General features: G+C 38.7%; 1 pseudogene; it reads left to right on the top strand.

Annotated features, from left to right (window-relative positions):
• The first annotated feature begins 1,481 nt into the window (after positions 1-1,481).
• On the top strand, positions 1,482-1,859 carry LOC119878913 (annotated as a pseudogene).
• The last annotated feature ends 5,918 nt before the right edge of the window (positions 1,860-7,777 follow it).

Genomic DNA, 7,777 nt, shown 5'->3' with positions numbered 1-7,777 from the left:
GTTGAGCAGGGAGCTGGACACAAGACCCAATCCCAGGACCCTGAGATCATAACTTGAACTGAAGTCAGATGCTTAACTAACTGAGCTACTCAGGTATCCCATGAATTGGTATTTATTCTTTAAATGCTTGGTAGAATGCATCAGTAAATGTACCATCTGGTCATAAACTTTTGTTTGTTGGGAGGTTTTTAATTACCAATTCAATCTCTTTACTTACTTTATTTGGTGTGTTCTGATTTTGTATTTCTTTTCTTTTTAAGATTTTATTTATTTTTAAAGTAATCTCTACACCCAATGTGGGGCTGGAAACTACAATCCCAAGATCAAGAGTTGTATAGTCCACTGGCTTAGCCAGCCAGGTGCTCCAGATTTTGTATTTCTTGATGATTCAGTCTTGATGGATTGTATATTTTTAGGAGTTTATCTGTTTCTTCTAGGTTTTCCAATTGGTTGATATGTAATATATCATAGTAGTTGCATGATCTGTTGTATTCTTTGGTATCAGTTGTAATGTCTCCCTTTTCATTTCTGATTTTGTGTCCTCTCTCTCTTGGTAAGTCTGGCCAAAGGTTTGTCTATTTTCTTGGTCTTTTCAATAAACCAGCTCTTAGTTTCATTGAATTTTTCTGTTATCTTTTTAATCTCTATTTATTTTTATTCTGATCTATGGTATTTCCATCTTTCTACTAACTTTGGACTTAGTTTGCTCTTCTAGTTCCTCCAGGTATAAAGTTAGGTTCTTTATTGAGATCTTTCCTGTTTCTTAATATAGGCATTTATTGCTATGAACCTCCCCCCTTATAACTGCTTTACTGCATCCCATAAACTTTAGTGTGTTGCATTTCCATTTTCCTTTGTTTCAGGACTTTACTTTTTTTTTTAAGATTTTATTTATTTATTCGAGAGAGAGGGAGAGAAAGCATGAGTTGGTGGGGGAGGGGCAGAGGGAGAAGCAGAAACCCCGTTGAACAGGAAGCCCCATTTAGGGCTCAATCCCAGGATCCCAGAATCATGACCTGAGCCCAAGGCAGACACCCAACCAACTGAGCCACCCAGGTGCCCCCCAAATTTTTCTTTTGATTCTTCTTTGATTCATTAGTTGTTTAGTAACATGTTGCTTAATTACCACATATTTGTGAATTTTCCAGTTTCCTTCTTGTATTTGATTTTTAGTTCATATCATTGTGGTCAGAAAAGAATGTGTGGTATGATTTCAATCTTCTTAAATTTATTGAGACTTATTTTGTGGTCTATTGTGAGGTCTACCATGGAGAATGTTCCTTGTGGACTTGAGAGGAATGTGTGTTCTGCTGCTTTTGAATGGAATGTTCCGTTCATGACTGTTAAGTCTATCTGGACTAACTTGTCATTTAAGTCTGGTGGTTCCTTATTGATTTTCTGTCTAGATGAAGAAAGTTGGGTACTAAAATCCCCTGTTGCTCTTTCCCTTGGCTTCTTTCCGGTGGCGGCAGCAGTGGATTGTTCAGACATGTCCAAGATTAAGGCTCGAGATCTCGGCGACAAGAATCAGGAGGAGCTGCTTAAACAGCTAGAAGACCTAAAGGTGGAGCTGTCCCAGCTGTGTGTCGTCAAAGTGACAGGTGGCCTCCCTCCAAGCTCTCTAAGATCTGAGTTGTTTATAAATCCATTGCCCGTGTTCTCACTGTCATCAACAAGATGCAGAAATAGAACCTCAGGAAATTCTACAAGGGTAAGAAGTACAAGCCCCTGGATCTGCGGCCCAAGAAGACATGTACCATGTGCTGCTGGCTAAATAAACATGAGGAAAATCTGAGACCAAGAAGCAGCAGTGGAAGGAGCGGCTGTACCCTCTGCAGAAGTATGGGGTCAAAGCCTGAGCACTGGCATTAATAACACACACACACACACACACACACACACACACACACACAGAGTCCCCTGTTGTTATTGTTTTGCTGTCTATTTCTCCCTTTATACCAATTAGTATTTGCTTTATATACTTAGGTGCTTCTATATTGAGTGCATTAATATTTACAAATGTTTTATCCTCTCATTGGATTGACACCTTTGTCATTATGTAATGACTTTCTTTGTCTCCTATTACAGTCTTTGCCTTAAAGTCTATTTTGTCTGATATAAATATAGCTACTCTGGCTTTCTTTTGGCTCCCATTTACATGGAAGATTTTTTGCATTCCTTCACTTTTAGTCTGTATGCATCCTTAAAGCTGAAGTGAGTCTCTTGTAGGTAGCATACAGTTAGTTAGGTCTTGTTTGCTTGTTTGTTTTAATTTATTCAGCCACTCTGTCTTTTGATTGGGAAATTTAGTCCATTTACACTTAAAGTAATTATTGATTGATATGGACTTATTGCTATTTTGTTAAGTGTTTTCGGACTGTTTTGTTCCTTTCTTCTCTTGCTCTCTTCTTTGTGATTTGATCCTTTTCTGTAGTGGTATGCTTAGATTCCTTTCTCTTTCTCTTTTGTGTATCTGCTGTAGGTTTTTGCTTTGTGGTTGCCAGAGGCTTACATAAAGCAACTTATATTTATAACAGTCTATTTTAAGTGAATAACAACTTGTTCAAATGCATTCTACAGCACTACATTTTTACTCTCTTCCTCTCCGTGTTTTACGTTTTTATGTCACAATCTATATCTCTTTATCTTCCATTCATTAACAAATTATTATAGTTACAGTTATTTACCTAATATCCTTTTTTTTTCTTTTTTTTTTTTTTAAGATTTTATTTAGGGCAGCCCAGATGGCTCAGCGGTTTAGCTCCACCTTCAGCCCAGGGTGTGATCCTGGAGACCCGGGATCAAATCCTGCATCGGGCTCCCTGCATGGATCCTGCTTTGCCTCTGCCTCTGCCTCTGCCTCTCTCTCTCTCTCTGTGTCTTTATTTATTCATGAGAGACACAGAGACAGAGAGAGAGGCAGAGACACAGGCAGAGGGAGAAGCAGGATCCATGCAGGGAGCCCGACGCGGGGTTTGATGATCCCGGTCTCCAGGATCACACCCTGGGCTGAAGGTGGAGTTAAACCGCTGAACCACCCGGGCTGCCCCCTAATATCTTTTTAAATAAGATCATTTTTCTTTTCTTCTTCTTCTTCTTCTTCTTCTTCTTCTTCTTCTTCTTCTTCTTCTTCTTCTTCTTCTTCTTCTTCTTCTTCTCTTCTTCTTCTTCTTTTTAGAGAGAGAGAGCACATGTGCATATGGGAGGTGGAAGAGACAGAGGGAGAAGGACAGAGAGAATACAAACAGGCTCCACACCCAGCTTGGAGCCTGATGGAGCCTGATGTAGGGCTCAATCCCACAACCCTGAGATCATGAACCAAGCTGAAATCAAGAGTTGGATGCTTAACCAACTGAGTGCCCCAATAAAATCATTTTTCCAATTAAACCAGCCAGGATTGGTTTCTGTGGCTTGCAATTAAGAACAAGACCACTACTCTTCTATAACTGGAATGTCCCCAGACCTCACCAGCTGATGGTGACTAATAAGGTCACTTTACTACTTAGACACTTATTTTGTTAGTCAAATAGCCCACACTTGTATAACTACACTGTTATACAGAGTTGTTGTTTGTCTTCCTTTTCATATTAGTAGACATCTCCAAGTTCCTTTAAGCCACTGCCCATTTCAGCAAAATGAATCAGCCCCACCCACTGCTTAACAGTCTACTTGGGCCATTCAGTGTTCACATGTCATTTCTCCAGTGTAGTGGGTAATGACTTGTAAACACTCCTCTTCTTGGCTTCCATTCTTAGAGGCCCCCAGGAAAGACCCAGAGCCCCAGGGATCACAGAATTTAATGAGCCGAATGCTTTAATTTTGCATAAGCTCTTCCCTCTTTAGAGCTCCTATGTTGTCAAGCAGACAGGATGGAGGCAGGTCATTCCATGACCAGTGTGCTCTACCTGAAACCACTACTCTCCTCCAAACCTTAGTCCTCTTCTTGAATCCTGTTTAGCATGCCTGAATTTTTATTTCCTTGAATCCACTCTCAGAAGTTCTGTATTTATCAATTCTTTCTTCTTTTAAGCTCCCATTCTGCTAGCAGTTGTCCAGATATGACTTTCTCAGTGCTCCCTTCTACCATGCACATCCATTATGGAGTAGACGAGCAAATTCAAAGGATTCTGGACCTGGGTGAAGCCTGTGCACATGGAGAGTCCCAAGAGTAACAATGTCTTTCTTCTTATTCAATGCCTAATTCTCCTTCTCTGTCTCCAAAAACATCAGAGGAACCCCTCTTTAACCCAGTCTAGTTGAACACCTTGTTCCCTGCCTTGGAGATTCCCAGCTGAGCTCAGAGGTGAGAGGCTACCTCTCCTACCAAGTCCCTACAGGCTCTAAGTTCTTTCTCTTGGTTTGGGCCCCTGCTATTTTCTCTCTGCCATTGATATGTATTGATATGACATTGATATGATATTGATATTACTTGTCTATCTCTATGTGAAAAATTAACCCAAAACTTAATGGCTTAAAATAATATTTATTTCCTCATGGTTGCTGTAAGTCAAGAATATGGGAACAGCTTAGCATGAAGATCCACAAGCCCTAGCCAAGTCTTCACATGACAACAGCTCTAGCTGACATCTTAGCTGGGAGATCAGAGCCTGAACCATACAACTAAGCTGCTCCCAAATCCCTGACCTACAGAAAGTGTGAGATAATAAGTGTTGTAAAATCATGTGTCTTTGTAATCAATCTCTTACTCCACCCCAGTCCTCTGGCAAGTATCTAGTCTGTGTCTTATGCCTGGAAAAGTTTTCCTTTTCCAGAGTATGACATGAATAGAACCATACAGGAAGTAGCCTTTTGAGTTTGGCTTTTTCCCCCCTTTAACATAATGCCTTTGAGATTCATCCCTATTGTTGCATATCTTATTCATTTGCTCCTTTTTATTGCTAAGGAGTATCTTTTTGTAAGGCTGTACCACAATTTGTTTATCCACTCACAATTGATGGATATTTGGGTTGTTTCCAGGTTTTGGCAATTAAGAATACAGCTGCTATAAACATTTGCCTGGAGGTGCTTCTGTGGACTTATATTTCCATTCTCTTGAAATACTCAGGAGTGAGATTGGATCAGAATGGATCACAGATCTAAATGTGAAGCCCAAACCTATCAAACTTCTATGGCAACATTTTCCAATTGAACTTTATGTAATGATGAAAATGTTTGGGACGCCTGGGTGACTCAGCAGTTGGGTGACTCAGCAGTCTGCCTTCAGCCCAGGACATGATCCTGGGATCCTGGGTTGGAGTCCCACATTGGGCTCCCTGCAGGGAACCTGCTTCTCTCGCTGCCTGTGTCTCTGCCTCTGTGTGTGTGTCTTTCATGAATAAATAAATAAAATCTTTAAAAAAATGAATATGTATTATTATCATCCTGTGTCATTCAATACAATAGCCAGTAGACACACATGGATATTAAGTACTTGAAATGTGACTAATGTGGCTAAGGAACTGAACTGTTAATTTTATTTAATAAGATTTTAATTAATTCAAATTTAAGTAGTCACATTTGACTAGTAGTTATCATGCAAGACAAGGCACTTCTAGAATAAAACACAGAAGAAAATCTTTGTGATTTTGGTTTAGGCAGAGATTACTTGGGGCACAAAAATCAAATCATAAGCTATACAATTTTTTTTGATAAATTGGACTTATCAAAATTGAAAAACCCCTGATCCTTAAAAGAGGCTTGTAAGAAAATGAAGAGACAAGCAGCAGAGAAAATATTTGTAAAACAAATACCTGGCTAAGGAATTTCACAAGTTGATCATAAGAAAATGACCAGATTTTTAAAAATAGGCAAAATATTTGAACAGACACTTCAACAAACAGATTTAAATGGCAAATAAGTACATGGAAAGAGGCTCAGCATAGTAATTCATTAGAGAAATGGCAATCACCACCATGAGATACCACCTTACACTTAATAGAATGCTGTTTTTGAAGATTTTATTTATTTATTCAAGAGAAAGAGAGAAGCAGACTCCAAAGAGAGCTTTAAAAGATGTCTTGAATGAATGAAAAGGTATATACCTTTTTTTTAGTTGAAGTATAGTTGTCATAAAATATTATATTAGATTCAGGTGACAACATATTGATACAACAATTATATACATATTACAACAGCTCACCATGATAAGTCAGTCTGATTACCATCTTCACCATACAGAGTTGCTAAAATATTATTGACTATATTCCCTATGCTGTACCTTTCATCCTCATCATTTATTTACTTTGTAACTGGAAGTTTGTACTCTTTATCCCCTTCACCTATTTCACACTTCTCCCACCCCACCCCTGGTAACCACCAGTTTGTTCTCTGTATTTATGAGCCTCTTTCTGTTTTTCATTTGTTTGTTTTTAGAATCCACATATAAGTGAAATCACATGGTATTTTTCTTTCTCTGTTTGACCTATTTCACTTAACATAGTACCCTCTAGGTCCATCTATGTTGTTGGAAAGGACAATATTTTATTCTTTTTTTTTTATGACAGAGTGATATTTCTTTATATCTATATGTGTGTGTGTGTGTGTGTGTATGTGTGTATATATATATGTATGTATGTATATCACATCTTCTTTATCCATTCATCTATCAATAGGCACTTGGGTTGCTTCCATATCTTGTCTATTATAAAAAAATGCTACAATAAACAAAAGGGTGCAAAGATGTTTTGAATTAAATATATTCTAAAAAATATACTTTTTTAGTAGGAAAACTCAACATTATAAATTTGTCAATTCCCTCTAAATTAGTTTATAAAGTAAACTTGATCTCTTAAAAAAATACCAATAGATTTTGATTTTAGAAAGAGCCAGGTTTTTTCTAAAATTCCCAGGGAGAATATCAAGGACAATTGTGAAACGGAATAGTAAGAGAAAATTCCAGTTAAGTGCAGTAGAATGAAGAGCTCTTTACACTTCATTTCCCCTGAGACCTCTCTGAAATGGGAGTAAAGGAAAAAGAAAACAACAAAGGGAATGTAACCTTGCTAGATCAAAGAAATTCAGGAAAAACAGGAGATAAGAAATGGTAACACATTTGGAGACAATGAGAAGATGATGGAGGAATGGATGACCAGAGCTGAGAAAGCAGAGGTGTGTGTGCAGAGGTCTCTCCAGGGCCTACAGCCTGGAAGGAAAATGATTTACTGGTTCATGCCAGGCCTCAGAGATGGATATTTTTGTACCCTATGCCCATGAACTAGCTCTGTCCTCATCCAGTGACCCTACAATGAGGCCCAATGATGCACACCTCCTCCACCTCCTCCTCCCACACCCTAAGAATCCTATCACATATTGCCAGTCTTACTTATGAAGAGTTGTCAAGGATCATTAGATAATTGAGGAAAGTCTTCAACATGAAAGATCAAAACAGAGAAAAAAGTAAGTCAGGAAAAATAGAACAGTGTAGGGACCAGAAGAAAAGAATACACACACATACACTATAATCATGGATGGATCAAGGTGGTAATTGCAATGTTTCTGGTTGTCTCAAGCTTTTGGCTGAGATTCAGAAGGTTGAGGACAAAGTGGCTAACAAATATCCCCACCTTTTACTTTATTTATTTATTTTTAAAGATTTTATTTATTCTTGAGAGATAGAAAGAGAGAGGCAGAGACACAGGCAGAGGGAGAAGCAGGCTCTCTGTGGGGAGCCCAATGTGGGACTCCATCCCAGGACCCCTGGATCATGCCCTGAGCCAAAGGAAGATGATTAACCACTGAGCCACCCAGGTGCCCCAGCACCCCCACCTTTTTTTTTTTT

The sequence above is a fragment of the Canis lupus genome, unplaced genomic scaffold, assembly GCF_011100685.1.
Source record: "Canis lupus familiaris isolate Mischka breed German Shepherd unplaced genomic scaffold, alternate assembly UU_Cfam_GSD_1.0 chrUn_S2074H2273, whole genome shotgun sequence".
Taxonomy (NCBI): domain Eukaryota; kingdom Metazoa; phylum Chordata; class Mammalia; order Carnivora; family Canidae; genus Canis; species Canis lupus.
Note: the sequence above shows the minus strand (reverse complement) of the source record. Positions and strands in the feature narration are given on the sequence as shown.